Source organism: Polistes fuscatus, unplaced genomic scaffold (genome assembly GCF_010416935.1).
Source record: "Polistes fuscatus isolate 324 unplaced genomic scaffold, CU_Pfus_HIC Scaffold2, whole genome shotgun sequence".
NCBI lineage: Eukaryota > Metazoa > Arthropoda > Insecta > Hymenoptera > Vespidae > Polistes > Polistes fuscatus.
Window position 1 is genome coordinate 2943256 of NW_025113096.1, and position 21904 is coordinate 2965159.

At 36.0% G+C, this 21904-nt stretch overlaps 1 long non-coding RNA gene across 2 annotated transcripts in view; it reads right to left on the reverse strand.

Moving 5' to 3' along the window:
* The window catches only part of LOC122516677, a 29538-nt gene extending 19258 nt beyond the window's left edge, over positions 1-10280 (reverse strand). Inside the window, exons 1-2 of one of the 2 annotated variants that reach the window (XR_006303645.1) lie at positions 9994-10280; positions 9531-9846 (exon numbers count right to left, since the gene is read on the reverse strand). This is a non-coding gene — a long non-coding RNA (uncharacterized LOC122516677). Of the gene's footprint in view, positions 1-9530; positions 9922-9993 lie in introns of those variants that run through there. The other variant, XR_006303644.1, reaches the window with a different exon arrangement.
* Between the last annotated feature and the right edge of the window lie 11624 nt (positions 10281-21904).

Consider the following 21904-nt stretch of genomic DNA (forward strand, 5'->3'; position numbering starts at 1 on the left):
GTATTAACGTTTGAAGTCCGCCAAAGAAACTCTCTGCGTTTCTCATTTAATCCCTTCTTCACGGTTACTACAGAACTTCGTTCGATGAAGGTTCTGATAGAAATCGACGTTGTGTGCTACAACAACGATGACAACGACAATAAGAACGACGACGAAGTACGAGAAGAAAAGAGGATGAGTACGATAAAGACACGCCGTTTGTGATAATCAACCGAGACGCAAGTAAGTAAGTACTACTTAACTACATAGAAAAAGAAATAAAAATAACGAACTCGCATAAGAGAAACGACGAACCAACTCTCTTGAACCTGGATTTGTTTTTTATCCATGTATATAATACTATATATCTAAATATATTGCATACATCGAGACTCATTTCTAATTGTAATCCGGCATGAATATACACGTCAATCCAAAATCTTATTTCGGTGCGATTGATGTGTATATTTGTCGTGTTAAATAAAAAACTATCGTTTATTACAAAAATTTTACGTTTCAATAAAAAATAATAAGAATTTCAGTTGATAACATTTTTTTCTTTATATTACCAACAAAACTTCTACGTTATTTTATTTTAAAAATGTTTGATTATATTCTCTTTGTTATATTGATTGATACTTCATACATTCTATTGCTTTTTACAAACTGTGGTGAATATTTTCTCTAATACACCTGGTAACCTTGTTTCGATAAACACCACATTGAGAGAAAACGATGACATTTTTTCAAATTATTATTTTTTGACAATTTTGAAATGTTTAATAACAATAATTATTTTTAACGATGAATTGTTAATTTTGTATTGAATGAAAATGTAATTTTTTATCGTTTAGCTTGATATCTTTCTTAAAATTTATAAAAAGGGCATTTGCCCTGCGTTTGACGCGTATACTTGTCATTGATTGATTTAAATTACGTATACTGTGAAAAATATTTAAAATCAAATTTCACAGTTAACTGGTTAAAATGATGAAAATGTGCGAAAAGGAAAAAAACAAGACAAAACAGTAAGAACAGAGAGAGAGAGAGAAAGGTCATAGTAGAAGAACAGAACATACAGCAAAAAAAATCGACTGAGGCTTTTCACACCTTTATGTTTGCAGGATACAGTTAAAATCGACGTCAACATTTGAAACGCGGAAAGAATACATTTCTCTTTGGACTCTATACGATTTTCAATGGTATCGAAAAGCACTCGGTTAAATGTATTCGTATCCAAATACCAGCATAAACATTCCTCATATCGCACGATAAATGCGTGCGATCGACGTATAAACATTTTCGACTTAAATCAAGCACAACGTTTTCCATACAACTAACTGCTGTTAAATATTTTACCAGCTATCTATCTTGCTTGCTTGCTTGCTTGTTTGCTTGTTTGCTTGCCAATTTCATACAAAATTTGTACGAAGCTATCGTACGCGATCTATAAAACTGATTAAAATAATTCGAATACTTCCTTGAAAAAAGAATATTCGATATTACGAGATAATCGAAGATAAATCGAGATAGATGCACGGAAAATACGTAGAGATATGTTCGTTCGCTTAACAAATTAATCCATCACGATCGGATCACAATGAAAATCTCTGCGTCAGCGAGCCATCGAATTCGGACTGCATACGCATTTACGAAAATTCGCGTGGTTCCGACACGTGTCGTTCGCAGCGACCGACGACGGATGTCAGGAACACGTGTCATTGTGGGTGAAAAAAAAAAAAAAAGGAAAAGAAAAAATTGCAAAATAAAAAATATAATAGAGAAATAGGAGAAGGATAAAAAATAAAAAAAAATAAGAGAGAGAGAGATAGAGACGAACTCACGTCGTCTTCAATCGTGACAACTTAGACTAGGTCTCAATGGATGTGCTTTTCCGGAAGTGCATATCTTAAGGCGAGGCTTGTCATGATGGTCTCGATGACAGGCAAAATATTTAAGATTCATCACGCATCGTGAACCAAAGACCATCCATTTGCATTGGCATCAAGGGAAATGCCAAAGCGTGTTAAATGCGAACGTACATGAGTATGATATTTATGTATTACGTAGAAAAAAAGGGAACACAGGGAACGTTTGAATCTTTTGATAAAATAAAAATAGATCTTCCGTGTTGGGAGTTGGTTAAAATAAAAAGAAATAAATAGAGAGAGAGAAATAGACAAAAAAAGCAAGCAATCGAGAAAAAGCTCGAAAGAAAAATCGTGCGATCGACAAACCGCGAAAACGGAAGTCGAACGAACGAACGAACGAACGAGAACAAATCGTTTCGACGATTTTAACGAGCAAACTACCGATCGTTTTCCGACCAACGTATCGACTTATAATACACTTTTCCAAGCTCGTAACTCCGATATAGATGGGAACGATTCTTTCTTGGATTATATCTCGACGGTGTACAACACCACTCCTCTTTCCATCCTTTTTTTTCCGGTTGGTTCTTTCTTTACTTTCGGGAAAGATAGAGAGAAAGAAAGGGAGAAAGTACTCGAGCTAAGCAAAAGTTTGGCGTTATGTCGCCTTATAAATCACAGACCCGAACTTTCTCAGAAGGCAACTGGCTTTAACTTACACGTTTCTTCTTTTTACTTTGCTCTCTCTCTCTCTTTCTCTCTTTCTCTCTTCTTCTTCTTCTTATTTTCTATCTTTCTCTCTTTGTCTCTAGCATCTCTAGCTCTCTACGAAAGTAACAACCCAATTTATGCAGATTGCGGACATCGTATCGGAACCGCGCGCGAATTCGAGCCAACGCACAAATTGGCACTTCGACGAGAAACGCCCGAAGCTATGAAATATTCAGGGCTCGGCTCTAAGGATAGCCATAATATTCTCTCTCCGCTATGATTTTACGTTCGACATATAAATTCTTAAAGTTCTTCAAGTTTCACCGAGAGAAAGAGAGAAAGAGTTAGAGATAAATAGATAGAGATAGAGAAATAAAAAAAAAAAAGAAAGAAACAAAAAAATAAAACAAAAAAAAATGAGAAAAGGGTGGAGAGACGGAAGACGTTCTCTACGAATAATAATTATACTACTCTTTGAACTCCTTCTCTAAAACACATATCGGAAATCCCTTTCCCGTGGCTATTAATTCAAAAAATAATACACCGCCATTTGATCGTAAATCCGAATACACGTCGAGTTTAAAGAGCACGGGGTGTGGGTTAAAATAGGCGTAAGGAAGGAGGAGAGTTATCAGGTGGCAAACAGATGTGTGTATAGCACATCTGCATATTCTCGCATAATCGTCTTTTTTATTGATTCTCTTACCTTCAGACAGACACCTAATTCTGACGAAAATCTCAGACTCTCGGTTAATATAATACATAAAGTAAATATATTATATATGTATAATATTATATAGATAAATACTTACTTAGAGATATATATATATATACACATGTTAGATTTTTCTCTACAATTTCTTATCTTCTACGATATTACGTCATACGAACGTGTCGCTTTTTTTGATCTTCGGTAAGCGCATCACTTACGTCAAATTTAAACGACTCTAATATCGTCTTCGTACTTTGGCCTACCTAGTGAAGAAACGTGAAACCGTGAAGAATAATCGATCTTCCATCCGAATTCATTCGACCCCAAACGTCGTAAACGTCGATTCGTTCATTCGACGTTGAGTACGGGCCTTAACGTTCCGGTAGGCTTCAAAAAAGGAAACGAAAAGAATAGGAAAGGAAGAGAAAAAAACCACGGCAAAAAGAAAAAAGAGATAAAGAGAGAAAGAGAGAAAGAGAGAAGAAGAAGAAGAAGAAGAAAGCACAAAAGTTCTATTCGGGCGCCTAGCTGGCGTACATCCTCATTTAAATGAAATAAATCTTGTTACAAGTAATTTTCGTCCGGTCGACGGGTTCGAGACGGTAAAGAGACGAGATGGAAAGGCCTTTTAAGCCTCGTGTCGGAGTGATGCGAGACAAATGAATTTCGTTCCATCACCCCAAGAAGACTCTCCCTTAACCCCCCTTCTAAACCCCATCTCGTACTACCTACTCCTTCTCATCATTGGACTCACGGTATTGCAACAATGAGTATGTAATGCACGTTCTTTCCTATCACCGTTCTCCGTACAAAACGCGTTCAAATTTCATCGTTCACGCGTCAATGTCCATGAGAAAGAGAAGAGAAGAAAAGAAAGAAAGAAACAAAAGGAACGAAAAAAAGGGATTACCTAGATAATCCTTTTGCAGGGAGACCAGCAATGACAGACAAATAATGTTTCATAATGACTTTACTTGTGTCCGTTTTCCTTTTTATTTTTAATTATTATCTTTTTATGCCGTCTTTTTAAATCCTATGTCAATGGGGGATCAAAATTCATATATGAACACGGTCCACTATTTACTTAATTAAAAATTGGTCGCATCCTAAGGTATTGCGAGCCGCGTGTTTGACATCCCTTGTCTTCTGTCATTAATAGCAGCTAACTATCACGATAGGATACGAGGACAAAAAAGCGAGGACAAAAGAGACAACAACCAAGCAAGCGCACGCGTTCGTTTTTAAACGATAATATCGTGTAATACTTCCACGGAATTCCCCCTCTCCCCTCCTACCCCCTCAATATTTCATAAAAGCTGCGTCGTTAACGTTTTATTACACTATTTTTTTTTTTTACATGTCCTACAGTGTATGTGTGCGCCTCTCACTCTCTCTCTCTCTCTCTCTCTTTCTTTTTTCTTTTATTAGCGTGCTTCGATGCAGCATAAGTAATTAAATAATGCCATAGAATCGATCAGCTTTCACAAAAATGCGGTCACACTGTGCAGACCGATAAGTCAGTCATCCTTCTTTACGGGATTAAATAACGATAAGCGAGATTTAATTAATGATATGACAATAACGATGCCCACCAGTCTCTCTCTCTTTCTCTCTCAATTTTTACTTTATCTCTTTATCTCTTTTTCTATATTTTTCTTGTCTTTTATTTATCTTAGTCGTCGTCGTCATTCACGAGTTGATACGCGAAAGAATTCAAGCAAGAGTCGACCGACCGGTCAATCGTTCGATGGCATTTTGCAGTGGAATTAAACGATCCTTCGCTTAATTAATTACACGAAAGGGGCTGCAACTTTTATTCGTTTTCTTGCTACGTTCCAACGCTAAAAGTGTATTCGCAATAAAACGTATAAGAGTTAAAGGGAACGCGTGAGAGTGAAAAACAGAGAGAGAGAGAGAGTATGTTTTGTACATACCTATACACAACACACATACCTATATAGATACGAACACTGAGTATCGAGTAGTTCGATGTCAAAAAGCAATCAACGAAGAGGATCGTAAAAGTTTGTATGCAGTCGTGTTATTCCTTTCTCTTTCTTTCATTCTTCTACCTTTCTTCTTCCTACTCACCTTAATCTTTTCTCTCTCTCTCTCTCTTTCTTAGTCTTTTTATTTCTTTTTTTCTTGTATCTCGATCGTGACGGTATTTTATATCCCACATTATCCGATTCGTCGTCTCATTCCTTGTCTTCCCGTTGAAGTCCCTCTGGCTACTATATACCGTCTTTCCGCGATAGAAAGAGAAGAAAGAGAAGAAAGAAATAAATAAAGGATGAAAGACAAAATAAGAGAAAAAAAGAAAGGTAGGGCAGGTTCCTGTCTTGGGAAGCAAACGATTTTTACTTCCTTATTTCGTTTTGCACTCGCTCATTTCGCCGCGTTCCAGGACCGTAGCTACGTCGTCAAGAAGGCGACGAAGAGAAGCCTCCAAGCGGTTTTATCGAACGTATCCCGATGTTTTATCTTTACGCGCTACTTTTTATGCCTGCGACACTTTCCACGTAGCCGTTTCATTAGGTCTCTGTGAGCTCTAACATGAGAAAAGACCACGGCTATGATGACGATGAAAATAAGAAAAAAAGAAAGAGAGAGAGAGAGAAAGAGAGAGAGAGACGAATAACTATCTATATTCTTTAAAACGAAAGTTCAATGGGATCGAAGAATGAGGCACGTGCTACGATAACGACATGTTTTACTTATCGAAAACGAACTATAAGCTTAAGAGCATCCGCTTTGGAGAACGCTTGAACAGTCTCGCTAAACGATCAAGAATTCTTTGTCGATGAATATAACGCGACCATGACGACAACGAAGACAACGACGACCACGACAAAGATGGATAAATAGAGTAAGAGCAAATGAGAAAAAGAGAGAGAGAGAGAAGAAGAAGAAGAAGACTCGTCTTTAAATTGATCCAAATTGATGAAGCTGCCCTAGAATGTAATCGGCTCGAATAGTCACTTTATAAAGTGTCGCTAGTGTTCTCTCTCATCCTTGATAAAAATAAAAATAATAGTAGAAGAAGAGTCCATTTGCACTTCCTCTTTCTTCCTTTCCTTTCCTTTTCCTAACCCTCGGGTTTCTCTTTCCTTCTATCATCCTCTCTCTCTCTCGCTAAGAATGCCATTAGAATTCCCATTCTTTTAAGCAACGTACTTCTTAGGATCGAATGTAAACATCTAAACGCTTCGTAGTACGAGTAACAACGAAAATTCGAAAGAAAAAGATGGAAAGAGATTTGGAAGCATCTCGAAAGTCTTCCTCTTATTTCTTTCTACGTTTCTTTCCGTCTCTTTCTCTTTTTCTTTGTAAAAAGGGTCGCGTAAGAACCCTCTTCAAGTTCCTACGTTCTTTTCACGATGACAAAGTGGATCGATCTCGTCAGTGTCTCTATACCCTCCTCCTCCTCCTCTCGCTTCCACTCGTCATGGGACTCGATTTCGCCAAGGCCCAGTTTCGCGTTTAAGAAACTCCCTATAAACTTTTCACTCTGCAGTTCGCGAGTAAGTATAACAGGTTCTTCCTTTTTCTCTTCCCCTCTCTCTCTCTCTCTATCTCTCTCTTTATCTTTCCGTTTTTCTATTCTTTCGCTCGAATTTTCTACGAAAAGATACTTTTTCGAGACCCCCTTTCGCGAATCATGCTTTCACGAAAAAAGAGGTAGGATTCGTTCCATATTTCACGATGTCCCACGAAAGAATAAAAAAAGATAGTATGCTCGACGCGAAACAATGTCATTCTTTTTGAAACTACCATACCGACGTACTAAAGTTAATGCTAACGTTTTCTTTCTTTTCATTTTTTGTCAAAAGATTTATCAAAGTATTGTCATAAATTATCAAGAAAAAATTCGATAAGTATAAATGAGACGTTTTTGAAATTAATATTTTTGACGAATAAATAATGAACGCAGATACGAAAATATCTTCATAGAAAAAATATCATTCTAATGATAGCGTTGACAAAAGTCTGTAAAAAGTTCCAATCTTAATTGTCGACAGGATAGTATTAACGCACGAGTTTATCACGATCGATTCTATTTTCCAAGTCTCGATGACTCCACCCTCTCTGTACGTCAACAACCGATGGAAAGTAAAGAACCCCGGAGTAATCATGATCAGTAAGTAGTATACACATAAAATAGAACATTGAACATTCGCTGATGTTCGAAAGGAATCATTTAATCTGATATTAAGAAGAAGAAAAACAATAAGAGATAAAAAGTAAATGAAAAAATAGAAAAGAAAGAAAAAAAAAGAGAACAATTCTTATTTTTAATATATACTTTCCCTATCTCACAAAGGATTTCCTTACAAAATTTCACTCTTACTCGTAATCGAAATTTTAATATTTTTATCAATTGTCAGATCTTCAACAACGATGAAAATGCAATGTTCCCTTTGGTAAGCGAATATCGAGTATATCGAAGTCTCTTTCACTGATACGCGTGCCCTTTTGATCTCGAAAGGGAACGAAGGATAGACGGAGAGAGAAAGAAAAAGATAAAAAGAGAAAGAGAGATGGTTTTAACGCACGTCAGAATCCCAGCCTCTTTTTGAGACCGGAAGGACCCTGCTATAGCTGCGGTACGCCTGTCAAAGTTCTATCGGCGGATAATCTCCGAGAGCAGAAACGCCAGACCTCCGTTTTATCCGCGTGCCGAGAAACTCGCGTAATGCCATGGCACGTTCATCAAAAGCCTTTTCCTCGGCGTCGGAGTCGAGTCTCATGGACGCTTCGAAATTTCTCGCTTCGGTAGTATCTCTCTCTCTCTTTTTTCTCTTTCTTTCTTTATCCCTCTCATGATTAGAGAATTCATTGACCTTTCTATCCAAGTAATTCGAAATTTTTCTCTATTCGTATATCTATTCATAACGGTGTATTTATTTAATAGAAATCGATGAAGGAAACATTTTAATCGACTCTTTCCTTATCTCCACTGTCTCTCCTTTTCTTTTTATATATATATATATATATTTCTCTCTCATTCTCATTCTTTCTTTCTTTCTTTTTCTCTCCCTTTTTTAATCAAACGAAATCTTGCTAATTTCATTTAATTTTCTCTGACTTTATACCTCTATTCGAGTTAGTAATCAAGATAAGAAATGTTTCGTCGGTATCTTTCGATCTTTAAATCTACGAAGAAATTCCAGGAGTCTAACATCGCGAACAGAAATATTCGATGTTACGCGAAATAAATGTTAGGTGATGGGAGTGGACGATAATGGAAGTAAGTGCTCCTTACAAGCAGACAATCCGACCGGTTTACACGAATCAGCTTATTTCCGAATGCGATTATTACACGAAAATAAGCCGTAAACCACGCGAGTGGTATTGCACGTAAAACTCATTTTCGCATAACCGGTCGACTACTACTACTACTACTACCACTACTACTACTTGGTAAAACAAACGAACTCGAACTACTGACCGGTTAGACTTGAATGAACAATAACTATTCACGTCGTTATGATAATCCAATGGTAATCACATTACGTTGTAACACGATTAAAATTAATTTTATAAACATTGACAATTCTTACAATAATGTAAAATCAATTTTGTTCGAAAGCTTTTGAAAAATTTCTTTAGTCTCGATAATAAAAAGAAAAAGACTCAAAATTATATGGATCATGATCGATGTAAAGGAAAGCCATTCATCTATTTAAAAACTTTTAAGCGTGATCGTTTATTCCTAACATAATTTAATTTCCACGTAAAATCGATACGTCAATGGCACGGTATATCTACTCATAAGACGGATTGAACCGAAATTAATTTCCCTTAGTCGCGAACTACATCGTTGAGTTTCTTCACGTCAAGATTTACATTTATACTGTCATAAGCTATTCAAATGATTCTTTCTATAACGACCAAAGGTGAAGATTACTTTCCCATTAAAACGATCTTCTGAACGACATCTACGAGCCACAACTTTCGATGCCACGTGTCACGAGTACGAGGAATTTTCGACGTCAAAGAACAAAACAAAAAATGACTTTATTGAAACAAACGCGATCCACCTCAGATTTTAAAAGAATATACATAAACGAATAAAATTCAATCACTATTTTTTACAAGAGGAAAAAAACATTTGCGTCGTCGAACGGTCATGGACGACTAAAAAGTAAAAAAAAAAAAGAAGAAATAAAAATTTCAAAATTCAATAAAACCTACACAGAGACAAGCGATACACGGACGATAAAAAAAAACGTGAGCAAGTGTAGTGTACTTACCAATTGTACCAATGAAATCGACGTGCCTGCCACAGCAAAATTCGGATCCTCTTTTCGTACGGTGATGACGAAGAGAAAATTGGTTGAGCACGAAATTCGTAAAAAAATGATAGAAAGAGAGAGAAATAGAAATAGAAAGAGAGAGAGAGAGAAAGAGAGAGAGAGAGAGAGAGTGAGAAAGAGAGATAACGTCGAAGAAAATTATCACTTTGTCCCACGAAAATGATGATGTTTCTCTTGCTTTAGTGATGAACGTTCGATGTAAGACGAATACGGACGAAATAAACAGCGCGCGTTTAAACACGACGTATATACGCTTTTATAAAAAACGAATTATGATAATACTACTGTCATTTCTGCTACTACTACTACTACTACTACTACTATTAATAATAATAATAATAATAATAATAATAATAATAATAATGATAATAATGATAATAGATTGCTATACGTGTATTACACGATAATAAGTTGAATAATTTTTAAGAATTCTCAGAGAGGAATAAAAGAAAAAAAAATGAAAATTTTCAGCTATTTGTCCGTTCGCTCGTCGAAAATCGCCAAGATTCTGTTATAATTATTATAATAATTATGTCGACAAAATTCAATGAAAAATAATAGAAGGAACGGTGTGTCGTGTATCGTAACGAAAAATCGACCGCGTTGCCTATCGGTCGGAGAAAACGCGCTTTGCTAAGCGTGCACAACCGTCCGGCTCGAGGTCTCGCACTCAACTGGTCTCCGCTCGTTCGCGCGGATTTCTCGAGCGGCCAATCGGATTCGAGACTGCGCGGCGCGGCGCGCCGACGACGCGGCGAACATTTTCTATCTCTATCTTTCTTTCTCGTACCGGCGGCAAGCGGAGTAGTCGTGCCTCGTGTGCACCGCACCTTGGCTTTAACCCCTCGATGCAGGAAAAGAGAAGAAACAGGAGGAGAAGGAGTAGGTGGGGGTACCACCCTTCGTTACTTCTCCCTTATGCCCTTCCTCTTTATTTCTATCTCTCTCTCTCTCTCTCCCGCTCCCTCCCTCCCTCTCTTTCTCTCATTTTTTTTTGTATTTGTTCTTTCTCTCTCTCTCTTTCTCTCATACACTCTTGTTCCTTCACCACTTTTCTTTCTCCTCCATTTGGTATCTCTTTCCTTCGTTAGTTCAACTCTCTCTCTCTCTCTTTCTATCATTCTCCAAAGCACAACCGTGTTCCCTCTTTTTTACTCGCCCTCACCGTGTCCCTCATCCTCACCCTTATTTCCCCCCTTTATTCATGGAAATATAAGGGTCGTTGGCATCGTGCGTGTATGCGTGACGCTCGAACGTCCCGTGTTCAAACTCAGGTGCGAATTTCGAAACGGATTCTCGCGATAACCCCCGCTCGCGAAATTCTCTCCCTTTTTCTGTCTGTCTGTTTGTTTGTCTGTCTCTCGTTTTCTCTCTCTCTCTCTCTCTCTCTTTCTTTTTCTTTTTTCTTTCTATTTCACTTGTATGGTCGTAAAGATTAGGGCACGAGTTTCGAAAGACCAACGAGGAGCAACGGGACTCTTGGCCGTTTGTCGAACAAACGGCCCTTTCCTCGAGGATGTGTTATTGAGTCTTCTCAAGTGGAATTCACTAGAGAAGTTTCGAATACACCGTATATATCCACTCGAGCCTCGAATATATACCTATATTTATATATATAGATAGATAGATAGATAGATAGATAGAAATATATTTATATGTTGATTTTTTCCCAGTGGGAAAGGATCCGAAGCAAGCGGCCTTATAGCCTTTCATGAGTCGTTAAGTACCATCGAGTATATCGACGATGCATCTGTCTGTCTTTGGCAATAGGATTGTCGACGTATCCGGCCCGACTTTCGCTTCGCTTTAACAAGAAAAAAATACAAATAAAAGAGATTCATTCATGTGCTTGTTATCGAATTAAAAATATTGTCGAAGTAAAGCTCCGACAACAACAGGCTAACAGTAACATCAGCTTCACGTCTGCTCGTACCTACTCGTGGCTCCGAACGGACCTCGATTTAAAAGGCAAACGAGATCACACGTTTGAGCACAACCCCCGTACACCAGGCATATAGCGAGTAACGAAGCTTTTGTTCGAAAAATTCTTTTGGACCCTAGAGAAAAAGAAAGATAGAGAGAGAAAGAGAAAGAGAACAAGTATCTTCACCCTATTTATGTCAGACTTCGATCGTCGATCCACGCATCATTCTCTTCTCTTTCTAGGGTTCTCTCCCTCTCCCTATCTCTCTCTCTCTCTTTCTTTCCTTCTGTTTCTCCATCTTTCTCGATAATTCCAACGAGGGCTCGACATAATGCTTTTTTCGGCCCTTCCTTTGGTACGGTACGACGAACCATGTAGTATCAGTACATATCTATCTCTTTCTCTTTCTTTTTCTTTCTCTTACTCATTCTATCCTTTTCTTTCCTACCTCTTCTTCTCTTACACCCCCGAGTGATGCGAAATTTTCCCCGAAACGACGCGCCGTTCAAGCACACGAATCCAGCCGGTGGTAACCCCAAGGCGCACTCTTGTGAATTATCCGAGTACCTTAGGTAACTCCGTTGGGAATCGTTTTGCATAATGTTAAGAAAATACCGTGAAAGCCTCGAATATATATATATACATGTACATACATATATATCTATGTACATATCTATGTATTCTCCTACGAACCCGCTGTACTCCCCTTCCCACCGATATTAAATCGCGTTACGACATTGTCGACAATGATCGCGTTCCTATAGTGTACTTCTTCTTATTACTATCCTTCTCTCACTCTCACTCTCTTTCTCTCTTTCTCTCTTTCTCTCTCTACCACCTCCTTATTCATATCCCTCGCGAGTTCTACTTCGTAATTTCACTTGGAGACGTTCTATCGCCTCGGGAGTGTCGAAAGAAGAGTTCCTCTGTGAGTCCTAGTCTCTTAACGAGTCCTGAAGTAGAAAAAGAATAAAGAACACGAGAAAGAAGATATTGATTTGGAGACAGAAGTGTTTATAGAACTCGATGCGACTTCGTAAATCGTATTTGAAAAGCTTTTCTAAGTTCATTGAAGAAAGAAACGAGAGAAAGAAAAGAAATGTACGGATTCTGAAAGAGTCACGAGAAACTAAGAGGACGAGAGAAACCCTTGGAAGCGACGCTATTAGTTCCAGTACGTCGTAAAACCTCGACATAGTATGCTGAGGTTTCTTTGTGGCCGTTTTCACGTAGAAAATTTGTCACCGTGTTTTCGCTCATAAATATCAACTAATCTCTTAAAAGGAACTCTTTAATTTGCAACTGCTTAATATTATCCAATCCTTTAATTCACGAAAATAATACTACTATATAGGGTGTCTGAGGTTTTTTCGTGCAAACATATTATATACTCAAAAATAAAAATACAATGTTATATAATTATAAGACATTTAAAGCTTCATTTAAAAATTATAACACAAATTGTAAAATTGTTTAAATGCGCTGTTCCAAATATTGATCGCCTACGCGAATACAAGTTTGATAGTAGTTTGCTGTTTGTAGTATGCTGGAGAATTTCTTGTAAGTTTCCATTAATTTCTGGAACAGCATCCCTAATCCATTCTACCCTAACATCAAGTATAACTATCTCAGTAGTATAAATTTTTTCTTTTACATTTCCCCACAAATAAAAATCAATTAGGATGAAGTCAAATAATCTAGATGACCAAGCCATTGTTCAAAGAAGAATACGTTGAATCAATCCAAGATAGTAAACAATATAAGCAGAACCGCTAAACATCATTTTTGAGCAAAGAATTGAAACAATTATACAATGTATGTTATAACTTTTGAATAAAGCTTTTAACGATCTACGTTTAGAGAACATTATTTTTCTTATTTTTGAGCGTACAATGCGGTTAACAACGTTTATACGAAAAAACCTCCGACACCCAGTATAATATTTATCTCATCGCTACACCTTTTCATCTTTCTTATTTTTGTCAAATCCTCTCTAAGGGAAACAAGGCGAGAACAGCCACCCTTATCGGATCCGCGAAATAGAGTTTAAGATTAGATTCAGACCGGTAGCGACCGTTGGTCCTTGCGTAAGGACTTTTTAATGCATTCGGCGTTAAGAACTCGATTCAAACTCCATAAACGAGTTACGAGAAGTTGTTCTCCTCTCTTTCTTTCTTTCCTCGTCGCACGCGCACAAGCCACAACCTCTTTAAACCGCCTCTTTCACCTTATCGGTCGATCTCGCCCGCTCGTCGTTCCACCGTTTACGTCCTTCGTCTTTTCTTTCTCTCTCTCTCTCTCTATTTTTCTTTGTGCACCAGAAAAAGGGCAACCGGAAGCCATTGCAGATTCACCGTCCATCCAACGAAGGTCTTCTTCTTTTATAAACAACTCGCGAATAGGCTACTCTCTTTATTTTTCTTATTCTTTTTTTTCCTTGTCTTCCTTTATACGGCTTTTCTCGTGAAAGATCGAGATTCTCGAAATTTAAAAAACTACCCTTATTTTTTCTACCCTCCTTCCCTCCCTCTCTCTCTCTCTCTCTTTCTCTCTTATTCCCTTTTCTTTTCAGTTTTGTAGTTCGAATTCCTAGTATTTAGCTTAGAAAATGGTTAACAAAAATAATTGTAAACTATATAAAGAGAGTCGTTAATAATTTCACTTCTCGCGTTTACTATTTTCGAGTGAAACTCTTTCATTGAGAGAATCGATAATAAAGCAGAAAGATTAACGGAATTATTTATTCCGTCACTTATCGATGGATTATCAATGTCCTCGATTATCCTGTCCTGTGACTTAACGAAAGCAAAAGTTTGCGAACGACGACGAAACTAGAGAATCGTCCTAACGATTCATATTTGTCTAATGTAGTACGCGTTTCTAATTACTTTTCTGTCCACGCGTATTCTGATTTACGGTCCATTAATATTAATGCTCCGCCTCGGAAGTGGTCGCTTGAAAAGCATTTGACGCGGTATAACGTTTACGATCCATTTCCATGACGGTCCATTTGCCGGCTATAGAGATATGCGAACGCATCGATCGTAATACGTCTATCCGTTGAATGAGTAATAACTGAAAATTCGTCGGCAGCTGTCGAATCCGCGTGTCGTTTTGCTCGTCGACAGACGACAGAGAATTAGAAAGAGAAAGCAAAATAAAAATCGATAATAAATACAAAAAAATAAAGAACAGAAGGAAGAGTCAACGTATAATCCGTCATAAAACCGACCCCGCAGCAACAAAAATTCATCTTTAATGTATACGTATGTAAATACTTATATACGTATATAAAAAGAATATGTGATAGGTACGTGCCTTAGACGACATTTTTCAAAATTCAAGTCTGATTTCAGAATAGCTCGATGCATCCCAACGGACGTTTACGAAGAACTCGTCTCTATCATGAAATGTCTGCAAATAGAATTTTGCTGGACGATTTTCAAAACGCGAGCTGGACTTCATCCATTGAAACGTGTCCACGAGGTAAATGGAAAAAAAAAAGAAACAAAAAAAATAATAAAAAATTAGGAGGAAGTAGTAGAACAGGAAGAAAAAACGAAAGAGGAGAAAAGATATCAGCGTTGCGAATCAAACAATTGTACGAAAGAACGAAAGATAAATTGATAGATAAAGAGAAAGAGAAAGAGAGAGAGAAAGAGAGAGAGTAGGAGAGGAAACGAGTCGTTTTCGTTGTTTTGCGTCGTAAAACGTGGCGAGTGGCTCATTTGTACTACTCCTCGGTAACGAAGAAAAAACAGGAATCCGATTTGGCGTGAGAGCTCGGCCGCGTCGCATTTAAGGTTAAAAAGCTCGTTGAATCCTCGTGTAACGGAAATTCTATTTAAGCTCTCCATTCCTCCTAACAAACCGCGCCAGTATCAAATTCCACTACTTCCTTCCTTTTTCCTTTTATATTTCTTTTTCTCTTCTTTTCTCAATATATATATATATACATAATGACATTTTTTTTTCGTATTATCACCATCAGAGAATTTTTAAAACGCTTTTCGAAAAGCTTTTCATCGGATAACCTCTTCGTGCCCTACCAATTGCTTGCTTTTTCCCGTAAAACGCTTCGATCGCGCTTAATTCATTTTGAAGGTAAAAAAAAAAATAAATCGAGAGAGAGAGAGAGTTGAAATAGCTTCGATTCACTTACAGTTCGTAATAAATTTTACATAGCTTGTATAACTAATTAATAACACGCTTTTACCAAATGAAATATTACTCTGATTCTGGTTCGGTATTTTGTAAAATCTCACATGATCCCTACAAGCCTGCTATAATCTTATGACGACTAAGGGGTCATCAAAAAGAAGCAAAACGATGAAGAAAAAGTAATATAAAAAGAAGGAGAATAAAGAAGAGGAGGAGGTGGAGGAGGAGGAGGAGGAGGAAGAAAAAGAAAAAAGAAGACTAAAACGGATGTCCTTGGGAGTGACTGCACAAAAGACGTTTGCTCTTGCATTTTCTTGTGGAGCTCGTGAAGAAGTCGCGAGTTCGCGGTATCCCTAACCGTTGCCGGATGTCACGATTCTTTTGGCGAAACGTAGAACGTCCCATTGATATAACGAACGTGACCGGCGCACCTTCGACGCTATTACTTGCGTCTCGGAAAAAAAGCACGAGTGCCATACGTTCCTATCCGGCGCGCCACGATAAATCGGAATTAAGGCGGAATTACGATCGTATCGAGCTCACAGTAGCAACTCTGTGCGTGCTCCAGCAAACTGTACGGGACTTAAGCCTCCTTCTGGCACCATCTGGACCGACCGGTTGAGCTATGTTCGACCTATTCGACGAGACGTCTGTTCTTCTCTCTCTCTCTCTTTTTCTTTCTTTCTTTCTTTATCTCTTATTTTTGTTGTCTTCTTCCTAGTCTATATCGATGATAATTGCACAACCCATAACAACTTTTTACTCTTCTCATTCTTACCTCTCCCTTTCTCTCACCCCACTAAAGACTTCTTACCGTTCATCGTTACATCCTATCTATAGATGATCACTCCAGACTGCGTGGCTCCCGTCAAGGCCGATAGCTTCCAACCTAGAGAACTATACAATCGCGTGAATATACTTTTATCTTTAACTTCCGTCCAACTTAAAAGCAATGAACGAACATTCGAAATCGATGAGACGCGTTACGAAGGGTGCGATGTGCGTGGCGTTTAAATCTGGTATTAGCAAAGAATCGACTTACGAGAGACGTCAATCAAAACTTTCGCACGATTCTTATTTCAGAATACTGAGCTCATATACGTATATACATAGATGTGTTCTCAAATGTATATATCATATAAATGTATATACGTATATATCATCTATACGTAACATTCTGTATCTATCAACCGTATACGACGTACACATTCGAAACGTCTACGGTGGCGCTTATGCTAATTTTCAAGCTTTTATAATCACGCAAAGGGTTCCTGCCACGCGAATTGTTCGAACGAATTCTCGTGTCAGCGTCTCGTCAGAGCGTCACGCCGGATTAAAATCCGGTTTCCAATTCACGCTGGCCTGTCAATGAGGATAATAATGCTCCTACTACGCGTGCATATGCAAAGGCTTTTGTTAGCGAGAACGCACGTCGATTCAAATCCTTCTCGACAAAGAAACACGGTTTGCGCGCCCCCAAACATCGCCTCATAATGCAAAGTGTAGCGAAGTTTATGTCGAGCGAACGTGCACCGCAATTCGCCGTGGTCTTTCCATTCATAATTATCAGGGCCAGTAATTAAAGCTGAACTGTGTTCAACGGACCGTTCATAGCACGTATTATACACCCCGGTAGACCCATAATTATGATAGGAAAGAGGTGATTTCTCTAGAAAATAAATTTATCTACAATGATTCAATATATTTCTTTTCTTGTTTAGCTTTTTTATTTTCCTGCAGACTCATTTTCGTTCATTTGCTATGATATTATTTTCTATACGTTTATTACAACAATGACAGATGAAATATTATTGCGAGTGATTAGATTCGTTCAAATTAATTAATTCTGAAAATTAATATTGATGTCATATTTCATTAGTATATAATTATATTCAAAATTGCCATCTATCAATAAGATAGCCTTTTTTCTCAATTTTCGTTATATATTCAATTTATTATTTATCCCGATATATTGTCTATCGTAAGAACTTACGAAAGGTTCTTACTTATAGATGGCAGGAGCAACCGCACAACCATTAACGAGATATCGAATCTTGGCTAATTCCATAAGCAATGTTAGATATTTGCACAGATTCTGAAACTTGTATATTAAAAATGATAAATTATAATTTCGTACAACAAATATTGTCTAACATTTTCATTTACGTTTAATCTATTTTTATATAAATCTCTTTAACTATTACGTCACATGACATTGTATTTTATTGTAGAAATTGTTTAAAAATAAATAACGAAAGAGAAAAAGTAAAGAATTTATTAGAATGAAATATTCTTTTGAAACTTTTCCGAGAAGATTACATACGAGAACGGTTATTGACCTCTCAGCAATTCTTCGATCAAGGTTTTAAGATCGTATAAGGACTGTTTCTAGAGCAGCTCGAAACTGCAGCTGGATTCACCACTCGTTTGACGACTGGACGTAAACGACGCGACGCTTCCAAGTGACAAATAAGAGGATCGTTTCAACGGAAAAGGAAAGAACTGATGACCAATCTATATGAAAAAGAAAAAAAAAAGAACAAATAAGAAAATAAACGAGATAGGTATTTCTAAAAGTGACGATGCCAAATACAATGTAAAAAGAAACTGACATTTTTGGAGCAATTCATTTTAGCTCGGCTTGCTTTGAATCATTTAACTATATCTATTCATCCATTCAATTCGTCGAAACGATTGTTATCGGTCAACTGTAATTATCAAATAGCTTACATAGCGCTGTCACATCGATTGACATACCCCGTAATTACAAATTGTCCTCACAGTACTGCTACATATCCTACCACAATGAAAATATATGAAACAAAGAACCGATTTGTGGTCGATATCTCATTATTATCACTGATCAGAATAAAATAAACGTTGTCCTGTTGTTAACTAGGGAGAATCACAAAGTTTATATTTTAATACTAAATGGTTTTAGCTTTTCAATGAGAAGTTTGAACACTATCTAAAACATCCTACACGTTATATTGGTACAAAAGACAAATTGATTTTGATCTGAATACATGTTACAAATTCTCTTGAATCTCCTACAATCCCGTGATAATTTACTCCGATTTAAACTCAAACGGAAAGCTTTATAGCGACTCAGTTTGGCATAATTTACAGTTAATTGTAAGCATGTATCTATCCAACGTTCTGCTGTTAAAATATAATTAACTCGAAATATATTCAAGATGTAAATAGGTACAACGTAACTTTCTAAATTCGATTATAAAATGAATGACGGTCAAGTCACTTTTTATAAGAAACATGGCATTTATTTGAATTTTAAGTAGCTTTTTAAAGCAAACGTAACTCTCTCTTTGAAAAGAAAGAGAGAGAGAGAGAGATGAGAGGGACTTTAATTTTACGGAATAACTTTCCTAAAACATTTCCCAAAACATTCCAGAAAACACACGATTTGGAAATTTATTTACATCTCCCATTGATCTCATGTAGACAATTTGTTGTCTAAATCTTACAATTAGTCATGAAATTTAAGATTTCAAAATAATACTACTATCATTTAACGATGTATCTCCGTTAATCATTTATTCATGTTTGTCTATCGACAAAGATTAAAGCAATTTAATTTAATGCTAATGAAAGTTTAAATTACATTGAAAAAATGAAAAATTATAAAAATTACAAAAATTAATAATCAATATAAATTTCGAATTAATGAATTAATTACGAATATAATTTTGTTAGAATAGATCAGATGGTAACAAAAAATGTATTATAAGTATGTGAGGGTTATTAATAGATGGCGATAGTCTTAAATTCGAAATTACTCTCCGACAGTAGGTAAGTAGGATAACCTCACATTTAGTCTTGCAATCGATAAACTAATTTTAATGGTGTTCATAACCTTTTGTTCAAAAAATGCGTGACATCAGCGACAGATCTGACCAAAATATGAACTATAAGCGCAGTAGACGATCAATATCCTTATAATCATTCATTTTTAAACCATAAAAAAATTCCTACCTTGCAAGTATTCCTCAAAATGCTCGGAAATTTACAAAAAGTAAAAAATAAAATTACATTAGTACAATATAAAGAAAATCAAATATACAAGAGTATATGTACAAGCTACCTATACTTATGTATATATATATATAATAATTTTAGTATTTTTATATATTTTATGTAATTATTCAACGCTCCTGCGAAGTGATGACTTCGACGGGTAAAATTTTCATGTAATGAAATATAAGATCAAAATTAATTAATATTCAAAGTATATAGGATAATATATATAATATTTAAAAGATATTAATATTAATATGTAATATTTAAAAAAATATATCACGAATTCGTAAGCAACATTATTAATGATGTATAAAGTAATATCTTATAAGAGATTCTTTAGAAAGAAAGACCCTACTATCTATCCATTGCAGCTATGAATTAAAAAAGAAGCCTGCAAAAAAAAATGTTATTCTAGGATTGTGAAGATGCAATGAATGAATCGAATGCAATCTCTTTTATAGATCGCAATTTAAATTTCAACAATTTTGGATTACTCCCTGGTATCTGTAAATATATAAAAGTAATTAAAAAACATTATAAAGTAATTAGTTGCTTTATATTCAATGGATAAAAGGATTCAAGAAGGAAAAGGAATAAGGATATGATATTAATTAGGAATTTAAAAGAAACTAATTACAATTATAATGTTTAAGGTAAGCGGTCTTTGGCTAGATTTTACTTACAATGGAATGTATAACATATAAAATATGTTAAACATTATACTGAAAGTAAAATACCATTGCCCAGGTCTAACCACGAGGAGGTAACCGCTTCTGAAGACCCGGGATGTGCATCCTGAAGATGTCCTCATCCGAATAAAATTGAAACCAACGAAAATGAAAATCCCGAGGACGTTTTTTAATAAACCCCACTCTTAGGCCCCATCCTAAGAGTTTTATTCGGAAAATCCTTACAATTACTATCGATAATGAAGAGAAAAGTTGGAATACTAAATAACAAAATAATAAACGAAGAGTGAAAAATGAATAGAATCGAAAAAATAGGGAACCTATGAACAAATAAAATACATTAAAAATACATTAAAGATACATAAACAATAATTATTACACACAATAATTATACAACCTCATTCTTAGGTCCCACCCTATAAATTACTTCCAAAAAATCTTACATTAATTATCGAGAATGAAGAGAAAAGTTGGAATACCAAATAACAAAATTAATAACGATGAGTGCATCTAAATAGAATTGAAGTAACATCGGTGATTTTACTGAAAAGTTACACCCCATAGTACAAGTTTCAATATATGCATATACGGGGATTACATAAGTTACGAATATTTTATATTTAATAATTTCCAATCCATCTAAAGTATAGTATTAATTACAGAATAATTTGCACTGATCCATGTAAAAACATGAAAGTGCATTAACAATGATTTTTCTCACGAGAGAGAGAGCTATGCAATATTAAAGTAATAAACATATTAAAATACTATCGTTTACCATAATTCTGTCGACTTCTGGACCCCCTTTCACATAATTCATCCTACCAACAAAATATTAAAAATAGGATCGTTTGGTGGCAGGGGCGGAGGAAAATTCTAGATAAGGACATGATTCTATCCTTGGGAGTAAGATAGAATCAAGACTCGCGTGGGCAGGGTCGCATCCCTGAAATAGACCTTTCTTCGCAAAGAAAGAATCTACCCGCTACCCATTGAAAAAAATACTGGAAATGAACCTGAAAAAGAGAACAGAAAGATTAGTTTAGATTTGCTAAGAACCAATTAATGCATCAAAAGCATTTTCCTATTTTAGATAAAAATCCAATACTTACAAATGCATTGGAATTAATCATATCCTAAAACAAAATAAAATGAAAATTGATTAAATATATAATATAATAATTGATTAAATCTGAATACCTAAAACAATAAAAGTGACATTAAAAAACATTATAAGATAATTAGTTTCTACGAATGAAATGAAGAATGAAAAGTGGGGAAATTGTGTGTAATAGAAAATAAAAATAATATGATATGGGGGCGGGAATTCGGGAATGGTATTGTACTCTATCATGATTTTAAAGTATTTTCTATCTTTTAAATGAAATATCATTTAAAATTAAATTTTGTTAATACTCGATTTATTTTAAGGAAAAATTATGTTTGGGTGTTTGGTGGGTAGTATGGCAAATCCAACGATGGTCACCTGTAACAAAAAG